The sequence below is a fragment of the Rhea pennata genome, chromosome 1 (assembly GCF_028389875.1).
Source record: "Rhea pennata isolate bPtePen1 chromosome 1, bPtePen1.pri, whole genome shotgun sequence".
In the NCBI taxonomy this organism is placed as follows: Eukaryota; Metazoa; Chordata; class Aves; order Rheiformes; family Rheidae; genus Rhea; species Rhea pennata.
The window spans coordinates 111,470,331-111,496,002 of NC_084663.1; positions in this window are offsets into that span (position 1 = coordinate 111,470,331).

The window sequence follows — 25,672 nt, forward strand, 5'->3', positions numbered from 1 at the left end:
GGAAAATGTGTGGATTTTGTGGAAGGAAAAGGAGGAGACCATTTATCCAGGTATTTTCAGTAGAATATCTCATTCTATGTATTCTACTTGTGCGCACAGCTGGTGACCCATAGTATTTTTAAGCACCAAATTAACTAGTAATAAATTAAACAGACTTGTCGTGAAACTAATTTTTAGAATTCTGAAGTTACATAAATACCTTCCAAATTGTTGATGATGAACAATACTAGCATATAACTGTGCTTTTCTAATTAGTAAGGCTTATCATAAAGAGTTGGCTTACTCTTAAAGCTGTTCAGACCATGCCTAAAACAATTTTAAGAGCAATTTAACTGTAATATCTTTTTCTTTGAACATCTTAATCACAGTAAGTTGGGGTTCCTTTATGTACTGAGTTCAGAGCAACAAAACCCAATGGATTAATGTATATTCAGTTACTGCATCCAGATATTATATTATTGATCATTTCTATTACGTAAACATCTTGTGAAAATATAGAGTATTATAAAATTAGTGGATGTAACAACATCAATAATAGAATAATGAAAAGTTTTAGTAGAGATATTCATACATATGGATTGCAAAGAATTCTCCTGCTAGTCCTGGAGTACCACAGTTTGCTGATCCTTTGGTCATGGTATTTCATTAGATCCATAAGTTTTTGTCAGTTAACAGAAAAAAAATACTACTAGATGTGCCTCTGATATGAATCTGCTTTTCTTTCTTTATGATGTTTCCTTCCCTCTCTCTTTTTAAAAATCAGAGGATAAAGCTTTCTGCATTGATCGTATTACTATATGTATGCCCTATAAGCACTCTGTCTGAGACCAGAGAAAATGGCAGTCCCTTTAATTTAATTCAGTGTTCAAGTCACTATATACAAAGAAACACATAAATAACTGCATGAAAATGTTGTCAAAATTAAATGAAATAAAATTAAAATCCAATTTAAAAAGTTGTCATTAAGAATGTTAAATGTTTGGTGCTTCAGTAAAAAAATCCTAATTTAAATATTTTCTTCTAGGAAGAGGCATTTTGTTCAAAATGTTCTTTTCTAATAGGACGGGTTTGTTTTGTTTTATTTTTTTGCTGAAAACATAAGTATATTTTTCTTTGTAGGAATCTTTTATTGCTGGCCAGGCATATTTTCTGGCAAAACCAAAACACTGTGACAGTCATTGTTTATGCAAATTAATACTGTGTTAGAACAAGATTTTGACAATTAGTATTAATTAATCAATAATTAATATATTCATATATTAATTATAATTAATATATTAATTACTAATTAATATATTATAGCAGGATTATGACAGGAAGCTCAGTGTATCTTATTTTATTGTTATTTTTCTCTATTTTAGCATCACTGATGTTTTTGAAGGAAATTGTTTACTAATTGAGATTAATTCAGGAAAAAAAATCATTATCCTTCACAAAATAAGAACTGAAATTCCATTCTTTTATAGGGTTTAACTCTATCAGGCCTTATTTCACTAGAAGCCTTACCGAATAGAAAAATCTAGTTGCTCTTTCAAAAACTTGTACAGTATATTAATATTGGATTACACTGTTGCCCTTATGTCACAGTAATTTTTTTGTTTTTTAATAAATTGCCAAATTTGGAGGAGTTTGGTTTTCTACACATATAGAAGAAGCTTATTTTCTAGGATTAGACGGCAGTTGCTTTTAATGCCTGTTTGTGAACTGTTCTGGAAGCTGCTGTTTCCAGCATGTTTTTGAAAGTTCAAGAGAAAGGCACTTTGCTTTCCTCTTCCCTTCTTCCGCATTCATTTGCTGTCACTCCCAACACTGATTCAGCTCATCTGTCATCTTCAGCAACAGTTCGAGTTATTTTAGGTTCTGTCAGTCAGTTGGGGACTCAGAAGGGAGGAAGACAGCCTAGGTTTTCTTTTTTTGAGTGATTTCTAGTGTAAGTGTGGACTTTATGCTTTCTGACCTATTTTTTGCAAATAACTGCTTCTGAGTTATTGTCCAAATATCAATCTATCCTACTAATGTACATTGTAGGTAATGCTTTTATGCAATATATACCTGAGCTAATGGAAATTCTCTTTGAATTGCTATGCCAATATGACCATCAAACACCACTGGGTGAAAAGAGTAGTAGGTGGGCCAATTTTAAGATATGTTACTTTTAAAGGTTCAGTTTATATATAATTAATTCAAATATCTAACTTTGGTATTAATATCAGATATTCTTTGTTCTTTGTTGAATTCACTTCTCTGTGATCTATAATGCATTTGAAAATAATTATTCTTAATGTTTAGTAATTTTATAGATGTACTTGAATAGCAACAACTTGTTTAGGGTTAAATTAAGTGAAGAAAGCACAAGTGGAAAGTGCTAATTAACAACAAAAGATATTAGAAACAATTAAATACTTAGAAATAATTCTAAATGGAATTATGATTAGTTCATTAGCAAAGAATAATAACAATAGTAATATAATTATATATTTAAAGAGTTTTAATGTGCTTCAGGTTCCCTTGTGGTTCAGAATAGCTGTAGTTAGTGCCTAGAGCAAACTTTCACAGCGAGAGCCTGATCTTGAGCTTACATTTCATCTGAGGCATACAGCTACTTGGACCTCCCAGCTTGAAATGACTGTCACCTTATTCAAGTAGACATGTAAGATGGGCAGTAAGATGGGCAGCTATTTTGTTGTCATCATGAAGTTTCAGGAACCTATGCTTCTTTAGAAAAACACACAGTAAAAATGATTGTGGGGAAACAGGACAAATGCTTAGAAAAAATGATAGATTTTTTCATTTTGCCAGTATAGCTCAGTTGTTCTCTCAATTCCTGGATGCCTTTTCTCCCAGTTTACCCAAAATAACAGGTTTTTGAGGAAAGGAATTTAATCAGGATTACCTTCTATGCGCTTGTATTGTTAGGAGATTAATTCATTTCTTCTTATTTGCAAAGTCATGTTTAATAACGAATAGTGCATCTTCTTTGACAAAGCATTCTACTTGGGGGTAATCATGAAAGTCATGTAGAAATCCTGAAGATTGAATATATGGCCATTCTTCCTCTGGGGAAAAATAAAAGATATTGCTCATTGCAGGTATCAAATAGCTTTGGTACCTGCATGCATTGAGTTAAGATTTTTATTTCTGATTTCCCCAGTATAGAGGTCATCTATCTTGGGAAATGCTTAGTTCTTCATGTCTCAGCAGAAGGATATTCTTACCTGAGGAGTACTTTTGTCAATGAAATCTGTATGTGAGTACTAAGAGTAAGAACTAAGAGATCTTACTACTGAGGCTGCTGGGATGATCCATAGTGTTGAGAGCTGTGAAGCAACATATAAAACATACCTCCAATATTTTCTCAGCCATGGAAGCCACAGACTTTAATACAGAAAAAGAAGGATTCTGATTAGGAAGTCCACTGCTCAGGTAAAAGAAAGAGACAATATATGATACTGTTTCTGCTGCTTAGTAGTACAATTCACAGATACTTTGGGTATTGACATCTTTGTAAACGCATAGATAAATGATTGTTCCTTAAAAAAACCTGCCATGTACAAGTAAATTCTTTTATTTTATTGATATGGTAGAGGGTGTTTTCCTACAAGTGTTTCTGCACATAGCAGGAACAAGCACCTTGGGAGAAGATGAGCGTAAAGTAATATGATGATTCTTCTCTGCGCAATATCTTGTATAGGTTAACTTGACAAATGCTACTGCCACTGCTAGTAGTGATAACAGATTCAATACACTGCACCACTAAATGAAAATAAATGCCACATTTTTCAATTGCTGTAGTGAGGCACTGAAACTGAGATGCAGAGTCATGCCTTACTCGATACCTTTTACTATTGCAGTTCACTTTCCCTCTGCCCTTCAGAAGTACCAGACAAAATCTATACTTTGTGTAGCATATTTGCTCTGTTTGATTTTGCAAAGATAAAAATCTCAACAGGTTGAAATGTAAAAAATCTTTGGAAAGTTATCTTGTAAAATATTTTTTTTTCTAAGAGCTATAACAAGATCTAAAAGCTGAAAGAGCTGGATAAGCATCTTGGTTTCTCTGCCTGTTTTTATAGCCTGTATTCCAAGAACATTAAAATTTCATTAGGAATTTAAAATTATTTAAAATTAAATTAGAAACAACATGAATAATTATATTGTGCAGACTATTCTAATTACCAAAGTTCTGATAGGGGGTAAATCAATTGACTCGTTTATTTCAACATTATTCAAAGTTACATTTTTCACTAAATTAACACCAGAAGGGGATTATGCCCATAGTAATTGGTGTCACTGTAGCTGGCAGGAAAATGGCTGATTTGAAACTTTCGTGGAAGGTTGTGAACTTCTTGGATAATTTCCTCCCTGCTGTTCATTTCATAAAAGAATGGGAGGAAAGAAAGCTGGAAAATACTCTCTTTACTCTAATGTCCACCAGTGTCAGAGTTTTGAACCTGTAATGAGGAGATAATGTAAGCCACTGGGCTTCCAGTCAAGGTACAAAATTTACTCCCTGGAGTTACCGTCAAAATCTCTTTATTATCATTAGTACTCCTAGCATGTTAAAAAAAAAAAAAAAAACAAAAGAGAAAGAAACATTGAGATGGGACACAGAAAATAGGTAGGACAGGAAAAGGGGGGAAAAAGGGTTTGTTAGCTTTTTTGTTTTACTGATCCATTTTTGTATTTTTTCTATCCTGACAGTATAGACCAACTTGCCTTTCTACTGTCTATCAGACACATAGATGTCATCAGTTCTGCAAAATGTAGATAAAGAAAATCTTTTTTTCAGTTATGTATGACACAGCATTTGATGCTCATAATCATGCATCTTCATTTTTCAATAACTTATTTTGACAAATGGATCTCTTGAAAGAAGATACACTAGTAGGAAGATGACCGAAGACAGATTAGATAGCATTGCTCTTGTATTTTGACCACGAGTGCATGCTAATACTATATATTTAAGTACTTTTTTGCCCATGCAAGGATAGCTTGATTACGAGAAACAGAAGCATTCTCCAGTAACAAATGGGGAAACGTAAACAGCTATCTAAACATTTAATAACAATGTCTGCAAACATTTGGTCAGAATTTCCAGCTCAGAAGGGACATGCTGACCTGTTTTGTTTTCTTTTTCCAATATAATTTGGTAAGTAATAGTTCTTTTTTATAGGATGATAGGGTGGGAAAAAACAAATAAACTCATCCTTTTTAGAACATGAAAGTTTTAATTAAGAGCTTTAAAAAAACCAGACTTGCAGAGATTTTTTATTTATTCAATAAGTAAACAAAATAAAAGTAAAACCTGGATTTTTGTGTGATACACATTATGTTTGTCAGTTGTGGGAGAATGACACATATAATCCGTGCACTGAATTTAAGGTATCTTGGATCTTTTCACGACTGTTATGTTTCAGATCCATTTCAGAAATACATTCACTCAAGCACACCTGACTTTGTCTAGCAGATAGGAGTCACTACTGATCAGGTTTATTCTATATCCTTCTCACCAAACCCCCGGTTACAGATGCACCTCCTTTGCAGAAGTGCACAGTGTCAAACATGTCTTAAACTTTGTTCATTTTTCCAATCCTTATTCTTTTTGATTTAATGTTCTGAAAGAGATTTAAAAATGAAATAGAAAAATTGCTTCTTTTTTTTTTAATTTCTCTAGATTTTGGGTAAGACTTGCAATAATAACTGTATCAATGCAGACATGAATGAAACTGTGTCATTGGGAGACGTATTCTTCTGTTTTTTTCCTTCAGTACTTGGTTATTTATTCACTCTACTGACCTTTTCTCTTGAGAAAAAGCACAAATTATAGCTGTTACTTACATCCACCAAGGGTCAGACTCTTATATCCGTCATGCATAGTTAATACTGTATAATTTAAAAGATAACTTTCTCTTAGGCTGTTATGCATTGTGCCTAGCTCTAAGCAGGTCAAGTTGAATTTTGTCAAAAATCAAGAAAAATAGTAATAACAAAATTAGTGAAGCAGGCTATTTCTCTGTATCAGAAACTTCAAATAACAAATCCCAATATATTAGATATACTTAGAGGAAGAATAAGAAAAGGAATAGGAGACAGAGATGTACACAATTCAATGTAGTTATCTTTATAAACTAAGTTATACTTACAAAACTAAGAACAGATGCACTAGCTCTGGCATCTAGCTCTGTATCTTCTTTCTGATAGTGGCCTATATCAGATGTTTAGGAAATGAACAAACGAATGATGTAAGTAGAGCATGAGCCCTTCTCTGGTAATCTTCAAGTTCTGATAATTTTCAGCATATACCTGAGCTGGATGTTATTGCACATGAGTCTTCTGGAAATTATTATTTTTTACTCCATTTGTAAATTCCATGACCAAAAAGTCCTTCCATAATGAGTTCAAGCTATTAAATATTGTGTGGGGAAAACCCAAACTTCCTTAACTTTCTCTTAGTTATATGTAATACCCCCTAGTTCTTCTATTATGAATAACGATAGTGATGTCCTATTAATGTTTTTGTACAGTCATCATGTCTGTCATGGGCCCTCCCAGTTTCCTCTTTTTTGAACGGAAGAGTCCTGGTCTCTTTAACCTGACACCGTACAGAATCCTGTCAACGTTGTGCTCCTGGCACCTTCTCCGTTCCACAACGCCCATTTTAGAGGACCAGGCTGATAAGTACTCTGTGCAGTTTTCAAGAAAGCAGGTTATTTACTAGGATCGTTATGTTTTTAATGCTGTTCTTTATTCTTTACTTCCTAGCATTTCTACTTAACTTTCTGACCATTTCTGAGAATTCTTTTAGCGTTTTCAGAGAATCATCCTCAATGACTTTTGCTCTGTAATTGTGTAAATGTGTTATTTAACTAAGTGGAGGAAAGGATACGTTTTCCACCCTCCTTAATATCCTGGAAGGGTCTCCCCCTTTGTTTTGCTGCTCTTTTATTTCTGTTCCTCCCTCAGGAAATAGATCCATATTCAGCTTCACTACTTTATTTAGATCCCATTTATCTGCCATTTTTAGTCATTCTAGTCACTTTTAACGAAAAATGTTTATTATTCTTTACTTTCATTTCTGATTTCTTGTTTGTGTACCAGAACTATTTTTTTTTATTTTTAGTTAATATTTCTGTTGGTGGTTGAAGTGTTTAATTGGCCAGGTGTAAGGAGAATGTTTGCACACTGTGCTCCAGAGTGTACTTACTTCCATTAAATGAGTGTAGAGAAATAAATACGGCCTTGGCCAAAACCCACTAAGGTCCCGCATAGCTTATTTACTCGAACGACTGAACTACTATCTGACTGAACAGTTTCATGAAGCAGTATAGCCATATTTGCACAGAGTTGCCTGTGTCCATGGTATAGAAAATCTACAATTTAGATTATCTGTTTGGCAATATATATTTTGCTAATAGATATTTTGTATAGGCTACTTCATATAGGCAATAGTATGAGAATATTCCATGTTTGTAAAAAGTAATCTGGCTTTTGTTTTCTTTGTGAGGTATGTATTCAGAGATCCTATCCGTGATGAAAACACTATAACGGTATATATAAAGAACTCCGATATTTTTTACCCATCCTCCCTATAAATCATATGCCCTTTTTTTTATGTTTCAGGTAGTTTTCTACAAGTTCATTTTTGGCAGTTTTTATTGTGATTCTTTATATGAGGAAAGTCCTAGTCATACATGGACTTTGTTTTTCTTTTTGACTTCTTAGGCTTCAAAGTTTTTAAAAATGCTGATCTTCATATCAGTAGCGTACTTCTAACCTGCGTTATTGCTGATAGGGAACTTGTTAACAAAGTGAAAGCCTTCACTTTGGTCTGCTTAATTTCTGATTCTATTCTCTCAGGAAAACTGATGTCTGGAGGTTGCAAGCTTATTTGGCATTCATCTAAACAGCATGAATGTCTTGCTTGTTTTAATTTGTTTTTAGGGTTAAGGGATCTCTCACTACAATTTCAGCTGATACCTTCTACCATAACTTTGTGTGACTTCCTTTCATAGTAACGGGAAAAAGTAATTTTAAAGATGTGATTCATTTCATTCTAAAGCAGATATGTGAAATAGGTGAATTGTTTTGTAGAAATATTTATTTCCTTCCATATGTTATAAGGAAAGCCTAAGTGACTAGCTCATCTGAGCCAAATCCCTCTCACTGTCGGTATTTCATTGTTTTGTGAGGAGGAAAAGGTGAATTGCTATGTCTCATAATTTGACAATAGTTGACCATGTTCAATTTACTTAATAATAGGAACATGGCCAAAGGCAATATCAGCAAGTTAGTAAACACTAGTGCATATTTCAGAGTATATGCAAGTATAGGATCATTCATTCCCTAGCAGAGAGCAATCTTTTTTTGTTGCTTTTTTTTTTTAATTATTATTTTTTTGAATAAAATCATAAGAAAGCAGAAGTGGTATTTTCTTTAATTTGATGACCTATCAAGAAGGATTGAATAAACTAGGGTTGACAATCTTCAGACATGAAAACATCGCTGGAAATATGTAATAAAACCTTGTGCTCCGTATGTGTTAAGTATTGAGCTTAAATGATAATAAAAAAAGATGATCAAAGAGCAGTTATGGAAAATGACTGAAAATGTTGACTGCTAATAAAGTGTTTATTGGAATCATAATGCAGTCACATATAACAACAGGTAGCAGGAGACTAGAGAATGAAATCATATTATGCTGCTCCAAGATCAAAATATGTGTAATTAATAGAAAACTTCCAAATTGTACTTTAAATTCCCAAAATGAAGCACTATGGAAACTGCAAAAGGACTGTATTTGAACAATATTATACTATGTATGTCTCATTAGAATCTAAATCTTGAAAAGAACACAAAATCACTGGTGCGCTTATTCAGAAATGTAGTGGTATAAACGTGGGTAGCTGCTCATCATGTCCATCAGTAGAGATTTATTATAGCTTTAGATTTTGAATCAATATTCTTTAAATGTCTTTTGCAACTTTTGATTCATCCTCTTTTTAAAAATACATCAGACAATGTATCTCCAAAGGTTTCTGAAAGAAAGGCAGTATTTTTCCCTGATAAAAGTTCTTATTAAAAATTAATATCTTTACAAGTAAAAACAGCTGATGTTAAATTACTAATTATTGACTGTCAAATTCCTTAATTCTGTGTAACCAGAAAATCCCCTATAATTCTTTAGGTACACAAGATGATGACCACTCAGTTAGTTTAATTTCAGCTAATATTTCTGGAAGATGCATAATACAAAACTGTTAGTACTTGATGAAATTATGGTGGAACAAATTTGTGAGATAAACTCCTAGATACATTTTTCATTTACTACAGAACTACAATTCCTATGAATAGTCAAGTTAATTCACTCTAATTGTGTTAAATGGGGCTACTTGACATATAGTGAGTACTTCTAAGAATCTACAAGTAAATCCAGTGAGCTTACATTTATATGATTTAGAAAATAATTCATAAAAAATGATTTTTTTTTCCAAAGGTATCCTACCATTCATACCATTAAAAAGATTCCTGTTCCTGTAAGTAGTATCTGGGTTAAAAAGAAGAAAATACAGTACAGGAACCATTTTCTAAGGATGAGAAATAGAGCCTGTACAGCACTAAACACTATAACATCAGTGCATCTAATCCTGCCTCATCCTACTCAGTCACTTTGCATTCCACAATTTCTGATTGAAATGAATCCATGGATTAAGCAGAGCACTATTCCTATGGCAAGAGTGTTCTTCCTTGTAAATCTACAAAATTTGTGCTCGGTAGATTATGTGATTGTAACACATATGTAGCAGAGCAGCTACTGGTAATATATAGGCATTTATTAATACTTCAGAGATCCTCACCCAGTGATCATTGGTGGTCCTCTCAGTCATTCCATATATTTGACAATTTTAATTTTTCTTTGCATATTAAATCTCTTCCTCTCCACCATTGCCCACATATTTATGTGTAACCACGAATGGGAGATATACTCTTTTCTTTCACACATCTGTATTCTTATATCTCTATTTAATACACAGCTCTGATTTTACATAGTAAATATTTCCTTTCTGCTCAAGTCTCATCCTTGACCTTGTTTTTGTTAACACTTTCATAAATGTTGCCTCTTATTTCCAGACTGGCCCTCTATCCAGTCAGACCGATCCTTCTTGGTCTTAAAGAGGCTACAGTATAAATCACAGAAAAGTGCAAAAACAGGCATTCAATCAATCTGAAATTTATCTGTAGCATTGCAATATTTGTATTGTTACTGGAAAAATAATTTAGCTCACATAAGCAGGAAAATAAGCTTCATGTGACAACTTCCAAAAATTATATATATTGTGATACTAAAATTCAATTATAACTTGATCCACATTTTGGGGAGTGGAATTCAGAATATAATTCACCTTAACTTCCCCTGCACAGTGAATAAGAAAAGTTTGGTACCTAAGAATATGATTCACAAGTGCCAGGCATGTTGACTGAGGTAGTATTTAGACTGACCAGTAGGAGACAGTGAATAGAAATGTATGTTGGAAATCTACCTCTCTGACTATTTTTTTTTTCTCTCTCTAAATCAAGCCCTGAGCCTTTCAGACCCTTACAGAAGTGAGTCGCACATAAACAATCATCTCTTCCACCCTTGCCTCCACAGTTTTGGGATTGCAATTAATAAAAAAGTAAGAAGTAGAAAAGGTTATTCAGAACTTGCAGTAGTCTTTAGCTCTTTTGGGAATCTATTCCAGAGCCAGTCTTTGTACCTTGTAAGTGATGTTTACTGTGCCAGAGGATGAAACTGCTGATTCTAGTCTTCTGTCCAGAGACTTAGTTTTTCTAAGCCTAGCTCTATCCCTTGAATACATCATCAAAGTTCAGTGGTCTTATTTACTTCTTATCTGTCAGGTTTAGTGCATAGCTTCCTCTTCCTGTAAGTAGGAGTTGCAGCCTAGAACACGCTTTTGTTGCAGAGAGCAGCTTGTAGCAACTTGATAACCTGTTCCCAAATTCTTTGGTCTCACTGAGAAAATTTCGTCTGTTGTGCCTAAAAAATGATATAGGAAGAGAAGGCAGTTCATGAAAAGGGGGACTATGACAGTAATATAAAACAACTCTATAATGTTAAGGCAGAGTGCTTTACCAGAAGTTTCTACAAAGAGTCTGTTGGTGCTTCATTCGTTATTGTGGTAATGAGATACAGGAATTCAAAGTCATGACATTTATTAGAAACCTATGACAGAAGCAGAATTGAATTTTGCCCACCTTGAGGCTTGTTCCAAGAGTGATTTCAATGGTGAATTGAGGAGGGAATGCAGCTTTGTACCCAATGGCATTTATGACCATGTCATAGAATTAAAGAGCAGAGAATTTAAAGACTTGATAAATAGAGGGCATCGATGCTATTCTACTCGGTAATTAGGCATGGGAGGATGAGGGTGAACAGGAAAATGATGACATGGCTGCACTTTGTATTTATTAGAATGTCCTTCCAATGATCTCTGCCTTGAGAAGGTGTGGAATTTACTTCCTCAAGTGAACTGATACTTGAGAGAATATCTTTCACACTGAAGGCATCACAAAGTTCTGTACAATGAGTAGAGCAATATATTCTCTGTATGTTTGTTCATGAATATACATCTTAAAATGCCAAGTAATTTCTGATTTTTTTCAGCAAACAAAGATTTCTTAAAACTTCATTGTTTTGAAGGAAGCCCTAGGATGCTTGAAGTGGGTTTGAATGAATAAACTATTGTCTCTAATATATTTTTTACTCTCTGTGGTCAAAATGTTATAATCCTTCAAAGTCAATAGAAAGCCTCTAAATGATTGAGATGTACTTTGGATAAAGTGTAAAGAAATTTTCTTTCACCCACTATCATATTGTTCTTAATTGATCTAGTTTAGCCAAATTAGTTGAAGTCTAGACTGAAAGGGTGTAGCTTGCCCTCTGGCAATTGATCAACTTCCTCTCCAGAAACCTAGACCTTACTGATGTACGAACTATCAGATGCTATTTTTGATGTTGTACAGTGACTAGGGGTTTAGGGAAAGCAGCACAAAAACAGGGCAAAAACTGTTTATCCTTCCTGTTTCCAACAGTCATTAGATGTTACTACAGGTTATTGCATTTACTGAGTCTCTTTTTCTAAATACTTTTTGAATCCATATATTTTTGCTAGTTCTATAAAATCTCCTTAAAGATTTTAATTGTAGCATGTGAAAAAGGACTTTCTTGTTTTTAAACTCTTAATGCTCCCAAGTACTTGGGTTGTTATGAAAAAGGAAAAATAATTCCCTACTTATTGTCTGTCTCCTATCTGTGCCTTAAAATACCTTGTCTCTCCCCAGTGTGTCTTAAAGGAATTACTTTTCATCCATGAAGATAAGTAAAACAATAGAATAACAAAAGAAATAATTTAGATCAGTAGTCACTACAGTAATAATCATGGTAGCCATTATTATGAAAAAGTGTCGAAGAACTGTCTCAAACTAAAATGTCAGTAATTATAAAATCAGTTAGTCAGCTTAATTTCTTATAACGCTTTGCCTGTGATAAGCCCAAGACTTGGTCCTCTCTTTCTTCAATCCCAGCTTTCCACGAGGCCCTAGGAGGTTCTGGCTGTTCGCCTCTGCTCTGGGCCACTCCGTGGTGGTTTTTCCTATCTGTGATCCCTGTTATTGGGGGTCCATGCACAAACCCCTGGATACCTTATGGTTCTCTATAAATCATCTGCTTATACATGTATATATATAAAGTGTTTGTGAGGGTTGCCCATCTCTGCCTATGCTAGGCAAGTCATGATGTGATCCTCAACCAAATATTCAGATCCTCCTGCACCAAATATTCAGTTTCCTTGCTCAGACTATAGAAAGCTTCCCTCTTGTCTGGACCTTAGAGTAGCTTTTTTGCTGTTTTGTAAAAAGGTCATCATATTAGGGAAGGTGGGAATCTGCCCTTACCAAGAGATCTCTGGATGAAATCTTTTCTGCTTTGATCACAATTTCTGCTGCAAACTTATCAAATTCTTCTTATCTCAGATTTTGAAAATTCAGCATATTTCTTTTATCTTTTTTCAACTCCTAAATTGGCATTTTCCAAAACTAATTTGGCTCTCAAATTTCCAGCCAATTACAGTTTTGATTAATAGGGGGATAGGGAAAGAAATATGATTAATTTCAGTCTATCTATCTAAATTGTCAGTAGTGTGACTGCACCTTAATGAATTGTGTTTGTAGCATAATATATTTTTTTATTTGTCAGATATTCTGCACAAACACCTATGAGTTTGTTAGTGTCAGGATAAATAAGTAATGTTCAGGTGCTATCAATACAGTGGAAACATTTCCCAGCCCCACAGATCCAATCAATAATCTAATTTTAGTCAAGTGAATGTTACAAATAATGAGAACGAACAGGGCTGATTGATTAAAAAAAAATACAATGCTGGCAAATAAGAACAATCAGTCAAAGGCTCATCAAAAGTGTGAAAGATGATCAACCGATATTTTTTGATAGCTGAAAAAGAAAGTAATATTTTAAGTACATACAAGGTATAATGATAACACTGACAAAACATTTGATAAAATTTTCTTTCAGTAAGTTCCTGAGGCTGTAGGATTTCTTCCTTGTAAAATCTGGACTTAGTTACTATTGCTGTCTCCACAGTTCTTCTGGTTAGCATTAAATAATAATTTCCTCAGTTCTCCAGGCTACAGTATAGTTCCAAATCAGCATCATCACGGAATTAAAGGCCTTTCCAGCCCTATAAGGACACATATTTTTAAGATGCAGAACTTTATTCTTTTCTCATTCTAGATTAACTTCACTGAAGTCCATAGAAGCCAGAGATAAACATTCCTGAGAGTCAAGGTGATTTTAGGTTGGCCTACACGCTTATCAATATTCATAGATAGTGAGTACTTGTGCTTAAAAAAATCATTCTTAAAAAAAAAGCACACTGTTACTAGCAGCTTACTAACTAGTTTTTACATTTTGACCATTTATTTGCAAATCTAGGGAAGCTGCTTAATTGCACATTTGTGCTACTTTGATGTCACTTCAATAATAGGTACTTCTTGTAATTTATTCTTACATCACCAGAGACGGTATATTTCATCTATAAGATTGTTCTGCTGTCATAATCCCCAAACCTTACAATTTTGTAGCTTTCTTTTATCTGAACTTCACTGGTACTTTGAAGTTAAAAATCTAATAAATGAATCCACATTAACTAGTTCCTTCAGGTTCTCCGCAGGAGACAAGTATACACTTTCTGTGTATACTTGTATCTTGTTAAACAGTAAACCTCTCTTCCTACTAAGACCATTTTGCAATGACATACTGCAAAGGTGTCTTGCCTGTTAAGATCTTATTGTAGCAACACAAGCTGTCTCATTGCACACAGTCATTTCCTTTTCTTATCACTTCCAAATGTTTTCCTTGCAGAGAAATGTCCACAAGACATCCAGCCTCAGCTTCCTCACTTTAGCTAAAAGTTTTCAGTCTGTCAGAGTATTATAGGAGAAAAAAATCACAGAAAAAATGCTATTTCCTGTTTGGGTTGCAGAGGTCAGACAGCAGAATGTTCCAAAAAGGAAAGTGTAGAGCATTACAAAGCAACAGACAATTTTTATCAGTCAAATCAATATAATATGCAGGTCACTCTTTTATTGTCAGAGACATTATTTGGCACAATAAGAGGCAGGTTATGACTTGTATTGCACTCTTGGTCAGAAGAATAAGGAAAGGCATTCCTTTGTGTCTCTGGGATATTAAGGACTATATTTCTGAATCCATGTTAGTAATTGCATGTTCAACTGCAGGGGAGAAGTTTCCTTATTGTGAAGAATATCAGAGGCCTTTTTGATAATATCTCACAATGATTCTATTAGCTATAAGAGATAGAGTCAAAGGAAGAAACACGCAAGAAAAAAAGGAATAGCAGTAAAAAAATACGACCATAAAGGAATCCAAGGGCCTCTGAGGGCACAATGGGAGTATATTGATTAGGAAAATCTCTGTTCATTTGCATTCCCTGTAAATAAAACCATCATAACAGCTAAGTTTTGTGTCTTCAGAGGGATTAGATTGTGTAGTAAATTCACATTTCACACCAGGGATCACAGTACAGGCAATACAACATTTGTGTTTGTGCCTTACAGGAGATGTAAGCAGCAATTGACCTCATGGGTGCATAGTTGTGGCACAGAATGCTTGATCCTGCTCATGTCAGACATTGACATGACCCACCTGTGCTACTGGAAAGGTTATAAATGGTAGAGAATGACAAATGCTTTCATATTTCTTTCCTAGTATATGTCAATCACAGTTGGGGTAGGGATCATGGTCTGGTCAAATCTTTGGACCTATTTTCTCTCACTACAGTTCACTAATAAAATGGATATAATAAGGATATGTAACTAATGTTATTACAAGTCTAGTTTCTCATCAGTTAAAACTTTGAATAATATTTAAAATATTTTAAAGGCTTTTCAAACAAAACATGGAAATTAATGTTTGCTTCCCAGAACTGGTGATCCTAGTAGTGAAAGTGTATACTAATCAATTGCTAAAAGATAAATAATGAACTCCATGATTTTATTTATTTATTAGCTATTAAAACAAATGGAGTACATGAAGTAGTCCTGCTGGAAGATACTTGATAAATTCCAACGTAACTCTAAGGCCTGGGATCCACATCAATATTATAATCTAAGAACAATGAAATGTGTTTCTCAGCTAGCTAGCCATAAACATACACATAGGATACAATTATACAAACTCGAATATATATTGATGATAAGAGTCACATCAGTCAGCTGACTGGAGATTAAAACTTTGTGAAATCAACTTTTATGAGTTTACTTTGAAAATCTGAATTTAATTACTTTTCACTTCATCTTTTGGGTTTTTCCTGGGTAGATTAAATGAGACAAAGTTAAAGCTAAATTTCCTTTCTCTTGTTCATCTTTGAATGCAAAAGCAAATAGTAGATGCACTTAAAAAATGGATACGCAGCTCTGTCAAGCTAAAAAAAGATACTCTGGAAATACAGAAAAGTAGAAAAAATGTAAACATGGCTTATATAGAAAATGCATTACCAAATGGTTTAGAAGATAGCTACAATGGAGCAACTAACTCCAGTTCCCTAGCTCAGAATGGTATTTCAGATTAACCTCTTCCAATCTAATCATGCCTTACTTAATATGGGATAGAATAAAGGAATGGAGGAATAATGTGGGTGGGAGGCAGAGGGGAGCAGTAGACATCAAGAAGATTGTCTTGTCTGAACCTCATGAACTATCTCTGAAAAGGTTGCAAGTCTTGGAAAAATAACCAGGGTAAACTGAAGAAAACAAGAACAGGAATTACTTTAGGGGCCAGCTGCAATGCCAAGTCATCTACAGTTCACAGAGTCTGAATCCTGAGGTTGATGGGAGCTATTTTAACCAAACAGAAATAGGTAGAGATATCCTAGGATATAAATAAAGTAAACGTATTCAGTGAAAGAGAGTCTGCAGGGATATACCAAGATGTGAGGAATACACAGTCTACCTGCTTAGAATTTTGACTGACTCAAGCAAATGCATGCAAATGACCTTTTCTTAAGGTTCAATTCTAGTTTCAATTGAATTTCATATTAAAATGAACTATAGCGGTACCAAAGCCATTTTTTCATCTTGAAGGAAATATCTGTGTCAGCTATGATCAGAGGGCAATCAGAAAATCCAACAATTTTATAAAAATGAAATTTCAATTATCCAATAGCATCAGAAATTTAAAAGAAATTTTTTTAATATGGAATACTGTCAGATCTACTTATCATTCATTTCTAAAAAGCTGATAGACTTATAGCTACAATGGAATGAAGACAGAAGACAATATGAGTCCAAAAAGGATTGAAAATGCATTTATCAAAATGATTAATGGCATAGAAAGTTAAGTTGTATTATCCTGTATATCATCTCTTTTATATTACACGAAAAAATGGAGACATGAATGAAATTAAAAGATAATAATTTAACAACTTAGAAACAAGTGAATAGATTTGTGGACAGAATATATTCCTGAGGTTAAAGAATAGCAGCATTTAAAAATGAATTTCATTTCTGTGTGGCCAGTAACAGGGCTCACAGTTAAATATGACAATGACTTAACTTGAAGAAATTATTTCCACATTTTCTTAACAGGAATGAATCTTTGGCAAAGTTTAAGAATAAATTTCTCATATGGAAGCCATCAGAGCTCTTTTTGTGGTCTTCTGAAGCAGCTGGAACTTGTCAATATGGGAGTCTGAACACCTGACAAATTTATGGCAACTCTGATCAATCCTGGGAATTCTTACTACTTTAAGTGCTACTCTTAAAGACGTTTTTAAGAATCCACAGTTCAGTTATCACAAGAGGGCACTGTAGGAATGCCTGCTAAAGAGTACCAAGATATTCCTCATCTGAAGCTTGTTGGTTACTTTTTCCTTTTTCATTTTCTCCTCCCATAAAAGTGGAATAAATAGTAAAAAAGCTAAAAGCATAGCAAGGTCTCATAACTTCCTAATGAAACTAATATTCCTCCAGTGAAGATGTTTAAGAATTTGTATAATGTAGTCAAAGCACAGTGTTATCACATTATAAATAATTACCATCCTTTCCAAACAGTATCTTTTTTTTCCCCAACATACTTTTTTCCTGACAGTGCTGGGCCAGTTCTCAGTTCTCCGTCTTGACCGTACCATCTTTCTCATGACCAAATGTTTCTTTTACAAGTTTAGTAATATTTCTAAGGCTCTATATTTTGCTTATTAACATGAGAATAACGGTGATGAACAGGAGCTGAAGTTCAAGTCTTGGCAGTGAAATATTTCTGGCACAAACTTAAGAATTCTTTTTACTTTTTTAATCACATTTCTAGAAAACAAATCTTTCCTCCTGGTTGCAACTAAAACACCAGTTTTTCAGATTTCACTGATATAGGAAAGGGAAGAATTTCACCATTGCCTTCTGGAAGAAAGAAGAGAGCTACAGAACTGACTACACAGATTATGATAGTTGGAAGATCTGTTAGAAGGTGAGTCTGCAGATATTTTTTCAATTCCTGCGAAGATTTTTCTTTCTGCATCAACCTTTTTCAGCAAACAATGCAGCAGAATAACTATCTTACTACCCACAAAGACTGAATGATGAAAGTCTTGTGATTTTCAGAAAATAATTCCTAATAATCTTTTCCCTCTTTCCACTTCTGCTCATGGGGATACATGCTGTTAAGACCTCACAGTAGAAAGGACTGTGCTTCTCAATGTGTGCTTTGCAATGTATAATGTAATTATGTAAGTAGTTACACTACATGCACACCTATATCTTGCAAAAAGGGCTATTCTCTATACATTCTAAACATTCTATAGGATTTGTAGGATGTGGTTTTGTGAATGAGCAAGAGCAGGCTTAGGTTCCAAAGTTCAGTTGGTTGGTTGGCTTTTAGTAACAGGATACAGTCATCATCTTTTTTCAGTTATGTCCCCTCACTCATTCTCTCTCTCTCTAAAATACAAAACCTGTGATATGTATGCATATATATATATATATGTTTACGTGAGTACTGAACAAAAAAATCCCTGCTAGAGCCAACAGTCAAAATTTACGATATTTTTTTCCAAAATTCAAATGAAACCTCTAGACCATTATTCTTTTGCTAAAATGTTTTGAAATTATATAATTTTGAAATTTCATAAGGTCCTAATATTCTGCATTTTCTTCACTTTACTGTTCCAAATTTGTTATTGCAATAATGCTTTTAGTAAAACAGAAAAAGTAAAGTAAAAATGAAAAATTTTCATCTCATAAATATTAATTCTCCATGAAATTTTGTTAAAAGCTTTTACTCCACCAAATTGACCTATTTATAAAGGAAATATGTTGCATCAGAAATATGTTGACAAGTTTTGCTTACTGATGTAACCCTACTAAAATTATTGAAAACTTCCTGAATCTTATAAAAAATAATGTTTTTTTTTTCCTGGTTTTACTTTGCGTTACAGCACCTTGTCTTGTGGGCATGCCCTAACTCAACAGAGACTGTTTGCATGAGTAAGGGTAGCTTTTCTTTTCTGTAGAAGAGGTAATGGCTTCCATGAACCTTGTTTTCTACAAGAAATAAAGTCTATATTCCTCTCTTCTAGATATCACAAGAATTCATAATATATTTTATCAATGCCAATTAGCTAAAGAAAACAGAATTGCCCTTTTGTGAACATAAACTGAAATTTAATCTTCAAATCTTCAAATTCTTAAAATTTACATATCCTATTTTACATATTTTCATTTATATTCATAAATTCAGGGTTTTGTCAAAGCAAAACTAAAATATAACTGGTTAATACTGCTCACTTAAAATTAAGTGAAAGGCAGTTCTGTTTGCCTCCGGTCTTTGATACTCCAGAAAAAATTGCAGGGAGGTGAAATTCAGGTTAAGCACGCCAATGCATCTTCTTTAATGCTACTTTGCAGTTTTTCTAAATGAGATAATTAAACATAGGTTTTAAAATGAAGTACAGTTTCTGGTAAGCTTAAGAATAGTAAAACAGTGCTAGTTTTAAGAAATTGCTGCAAACTCACATTGTAAAAATAAACTTTTGAAGGCCAGGAAACAGAAAGCCTGTGATTTCAAAATAGAATAAAAATCAAATTTGCCAGTAGTACATATTCATGAACCGTGTTCAATCTTTTTGTTTTTCTGTCAGCTGCAACAGATGCATAATATGCATTGTCTGCGCACATATTGTTTTGCCAGATCAGTGGTTAAAAAATGGCTTGCATTGTATTAAAATTCATCACATTCCAAATGCATGTTTGTCTTCCAACTTTTAAGAGCCATATTATAAATCCTTTGATCAAACTGTGGCTTCAGCAAGTTTTGCTTTCTACATTGGTCCTTTGATTGCAAGGGTCTGTCTCTAGCAAACTTTCTTTGCTGTGTAGGGATTTTGGAATGTGTGATCTTCTCAAGCCACAGGCAATTTTGCAACTCAAAGTATGCAATAATTAAAAGGTTGCTATTACTACCAGGCAAATCTTGATCAGCTGTAACAGATAAAACCCTGGTTTTGTAAATAAGCTGAGCCATTTACCAAAGTGGAATTGACATCAGAATTGGGCATCATACTTTCAATTCTTCACAAATGTTCGCACATAAATATTTGTTTCCTGTTATAATTGATTTCCTCCTTTTAAACCCATATGAGAGGATTTGTCACATAAGCATTAACTGAGTAGGAGACTAGTTGTTGCTATAGTACCTTTCTACTTGTCTGAATTCTACTATTGAAATACTTTCTCAGCTGCTGAGATATTTTCACTTGTGTTTTAGTTCTCAAACATCTCCTAACAACACTCTGACATGGAAATTCTTTTATTCTTTTTAAGAACTGTACTTTTTCAAACATAGTTTCATTTCTGAGTCTTGAGCTTGAAAAAACATGGAAAAGATCGGACTGCTTTCTATAAAATATACATATGAATCAAATACATAAACAATGTCCTATAAATGTGTTGCTTCTTGTCTTTGTCAGTGTTTCACTCATCAAATGACAACAATGAGTTATTTCTATAATTACTAAATTTGATGAAGGACTTCCTCAGAAAGACCACAACAGTCTACTAAACCCAGGAAATATTAAAACCGAGAGTTAAATGACAGAGGCACTGTTGTACTGATTTATGAAGTTTAATGCAGTAATAGAGAAAACATGTGTGGGATATTAACCAGTATTGAACTCCTAAACTATGGAATATTGGAATTCCTGCTCTTGCAATAAAAAGAATGAGAAACCAGAATGTAAGTCTTGTATGACTTATGGTTGGTAGCTTTGTAGTAAATGTATTGGAATATATTGTTAGAATTGTTTAAAAGTAATCATATGACCTTGAAAATGTCATTGCATTTTGTAGTAATCAGGGCATGTGATGTAACTTATGTAAAGAAATAGCTTCTCTTGGCAACGCTCTCTGGAATCTTGAAGGCAACATGAAAACTACTAGTACTGACACAACGCTGCACTAACAAATAGCATGGGCAACTTGTATAAATCAACTAGCTGGCATTGAGTTTGCTTTTCTTTCTGTAGATAGGCAAGTTGTATGTTTTTTCCTCTGCTGCAAAAAATAATCTTCTACTCTATTTTATTGTAATAGATATTTGAGTTTGAACAGGTGTGCAACTTACTACTGATATTATTGTACTTCTCATTATAAACTGCTACATGTTGTTTTACACTAGTTTTTAACTTCACCAAATTTTTACCACCTGGACTAAATTTTTCTCTCAGATGTTTTAGTAAAGATTCTTCTTATTATCTAACGTTAATTTAACAAAATGCCTGTCCCTCTCCCTCCACCCCCCTGTCAACTCCTTGAAATCATTTAAAACAATCCTATGTCTTCATAATTTGGAGTAGATCCTTAATTTTTTGATTTAAAATAGCTTGCAAATGCTTGGTACAGATCTTTTAGAGCTTTGTTGCTTAATTTTTCAAAGATTCCCTTTCCATTGGCCATACTTCAAGAACATTTCCTTTGTAATTACTGATTTTGAGTACTGAAGCATTATTAGTTTGGAGCTGGGCAGTGTAAAAAGGTTAAGAATATTGTCCAGTCTATGCTTCCTGTTCTCCCTTTTCCACACTTCTCTTCACAGGAGGAAGTAGGAGACAGGAAAAAAGTTTTTTCTCCAAGATATGGACTACATAAGGGGGCATGAAAGGGAGACACTGCATGCAGGAAGACGTAAGAGTGAGGAACTGGGACAGAGATGCAGAGTGGCTTTGAAGGCTGAGGCTTGAATATAGTCCAAGGAGTCTTTGACAGAGTGGGCAAGAATTGAAAGTGTGTGGTGAGGTTCAGACGGCATACTTAGAGCACTGAACAGTATCATGGGCAACACAGTTTCAAGTTTGGGAATTTTATTTGGCTGCAAGTGGCTAGGTGAAAAGTCTCCTAGTGACAGATTGAATTTTTTAAATTTAAAATTCGTAGGAAAGATGGCAGTATATTTCACCAGTACAGAAGAGTCATTCAATACCGTCTGCATGCTCTGCTCATCCCTTGTCAACCTCAGCAAATCTCTTCTGTCACTCATATTTTGCTTGTACATGTTAGAAAGAGTACCTGCTTATTACGTGCCTCGCACATATGTGGAAGGTGTCTACATAAATGCAAAAGTATAAGTAAGGAGGGTTTTCCTAGCCTTGTAGGTGAATGAGACACCACATACCTGGACTATGCCTCAAACAAACAGGAGGCATCTGCACAGTATGACTTTGGTGAGCTGGACACAACAGAATAATGTCAGGCTAGTGAGAGTGCCATCAGTATGTTTCAGACTGTCTTACTCTGCCAGATTTCTTCTTCCTTTCACCCTATATGCTACTCTTTTTTGCTTTCACCCTAGTATAGTCCTCATAGTTAAAAACAATAGTGAGGCTTGTTCTGCTCCTTGTGTTCCTCACAGCCTTCAGGAAATGTTGTAAGTGAATTCTACTAATTTCATCTCACAAAGCAAAGATGCAAACTGCTGTAATTATATCAACCAATCCCACACTCCCACCACGTCCCCCCCAAAAAAGAAGACCATCACATGGCATACATCATGCTACAATCTTCTCTTTAGGAGTTTCTTTGAAAAAATCTTCTTAGTTATAGAACGCTGTCACAATTTAGTAATCTCTCATGATTTTCAGTTTTCAGAAGTGTACATTAAAGTAACACATAAATATTTGTCCATGTTTCTTTCATATGATTTCTATTTATATTGAGTATTGGTCAGGGAACCACCATTTATATCAAGGACTGCATACACAGAGCAAGCAGACCAGATGGACAGAAGTATTGCTGAGTCTGGAGCAGTGTTTCAAGTGTTTTCCAGAGGACATGATATTAGTGGACTAAGTTCAGGGAAAGCCGTATGGTAAACTTTCTACCTTAATTAGAAAAATCTTGATGCATTTTTCTACTCTCTGATTAAGAACGCATCGAAACAAATCCAGTAAAAGTTTTTCCACAGAAATGTTATGGTTTTTATGTTAGCAAACAGCATGTGAGAGTGTAGAAAATTCCCTTCTGGGTTTGCATATGTTGTGCCATCTCCATTACTTGTTTCTGACAAGAAACACCCACTTCTCATGCAAAACTTGCCTTGAACTGCTTGCTCCAAGGAAAGTCTTATTTTTCTAATACCATATCATAATTCTTTGTTGACCTTGTCAGATTGCTTGGATGTCACTGTGGAGAAGTAATCATATAGTAATTAGTCCTGATTTCTTTAGAATGTTTGTTTTGTGTTGAGTCTGTCAGAGCAGTAAATCACTTACATTTTAATTGAGGGATATCATTTCTCTTTCCCTGCCATAGCCTGTGCTCTCTTTTTCTTTTTTTGCTTCTGCCCCGCACAGGTATATATACACGTCTGTGAGTGTGTGTACGCTCATAAACAGACAACAATACACACACGGTTATTTTTCTCACCTACTGCCAACTCTCACCCATCTATATCCAGTACCCACCAAGCATAACAAAACCACCACCTCAGTGAAAGAGCTGAGCTCTCAGGAGTCAGCTAGCTTTGCCGAGTCTAACTAGTGCTCCACATCCTGCACTGTGGGTATTTTCCATCTCATGTTTAAATGATCCTAGGCCTGTTCTCTCTCCAAAATCACTGCATTCTTGAGGTCACTGTGGCTGCTCCCTTCCCTTTTGCTGAAGAATCTCTGCTCTAGCTGTTAAGATATTTATTTAAAATATCTTAACATAATAATAATAATATGAACAGGAACCACTTGTCATGATTATTGTCTTCAACAAAGATGAAGATTCTAATTTAAGGAATAAAGATAAACATTTTCTGACTAGATCTGTTCAACTTTTAATAGCAGAGGCAATAAAAGAGGATAAAACTATATGTAGTTGCATTTTGTTAGAAGACAAGAATTGCACTAGATAGTTTAGCCGTTGAATATATTTAAAATAGTTATCTTTAAATCCTAGACAAACTGAATGAAATCCAAATGATGTAAGAAACAACAAAATACTGTAACCACTGAATAGAAAAAAAGACAAAATCTTCCATCAAAGGTATTACAGGTAATTCTTTGTCTATTACATGAATTAGACAGGAAACAAGAACATTACCTGCTGTAATAAGAGGTCTTCCCAATGAAATCTGTCTTTACATTTCATTCAGATACAGCTAGTAAATATATCATATTTTAATGAAAGATATCAGAAAAAAAATTGAGACCTGTAGATTATTCGTATGTAATTTGATGGCTGCACTGGTCTCATTTTCATCATTTTCAAGTCGTGTATCACAAACCCATCAGCAAAGAATTTCAATTAAGGCAATTCTTGTAGTAAATTCTCATATTTCAGTGTTTCAAAGGTCAAAGAAGACATAACTGTAGGCTCACTAGCAACAGAAAACTGAAAACATATTTCACAGAGTATGAAATAATAATAAACATCAGTTTTAACAGAAAGCAACAAAGTAAATTAGGACCTCTGTGCTTTGTTATCTGGGCAGGAAGGGTGGTTCAAAACTAGTCATAAGTGAAAAATTCCTCTAATCAATATGAGAGAATATATTTTGTTTAATTTTCCAAAGACACACTTCCTGCACTTTTTGTGATGCAGCATCATGCACAAGAATTAAATTTCTAATTTTTATTTTTCCATTTCCAGTTCTGAATTTAAAAATCACTAAAGATTCTCTTTTTCTTTTCATGTCAATGCCATACTCTTACCTTTTATTTTTCAAATCTCTGCTTGAAGCTTACTCCTTTCCTTACATTTTTTCCAGAATGTATCTGGAACATTTCATGAAACCCTTATAGTGTTATACCATTTGGGTGTATATTAAAAAATCTAATCATAATGTTTGTGCATCGTGAAGACCCAGATTAGGTTGAAGATTATGCAGATAATATATATTACAAAATTGCTCTTTGTTATTAGACTAAGAACATTGAGTTACATTCCTTTATAATCCATCCTCATCTCTGTTCTCTTTATGATAATTTCTCTCATACATGGGAGTATCTGTTTAGGACATTCCTATGATTTGTGAATTAGAGGATTTGGCTTCTCTGAGATAAAAGAGTTTTAGCCTCATGTTGTTTCTTATGGTCATTTTAAACAAATTCTATATGGAGAATTTCTACAGGGAATTGTTTTCCTATAGAATATTTCTATCACAGATTATTCATATCCTTTACTGAGCCATTGCCATTTGATAACTTGCTCTGTCCTTTTCATTTGGCTTGCCCTGTTCTCTCAACAATACTTCTGCTCTAAGAAATGTATTTGGCTCAAACAGTTTGATAGCTCATGATGTCTTGACTTCTCTTCCAGAACTGTTCTAAAAGTCGAGGCTTGTTGGAGTCTGAGTTTTTGATACATTTTGTATTGAAGATACTGAGACTATGGATTGTGCAAGAGGTTTTATCACCTTTCTCTAGAATAGAAATAATTTACCACTGCCCTGGTGACCAAAATCCTTCAGTGAGGCTATAACACACAGAAAGGCCTTTATTAAGATTCTGCAACATCACCTTGCAGCAGATATAATGTAGAAAACATAGAATCATAGAATCACAGAATGGGTAAGGTTGGAAGGGACCTCTGGAGATCATCTAGTCCA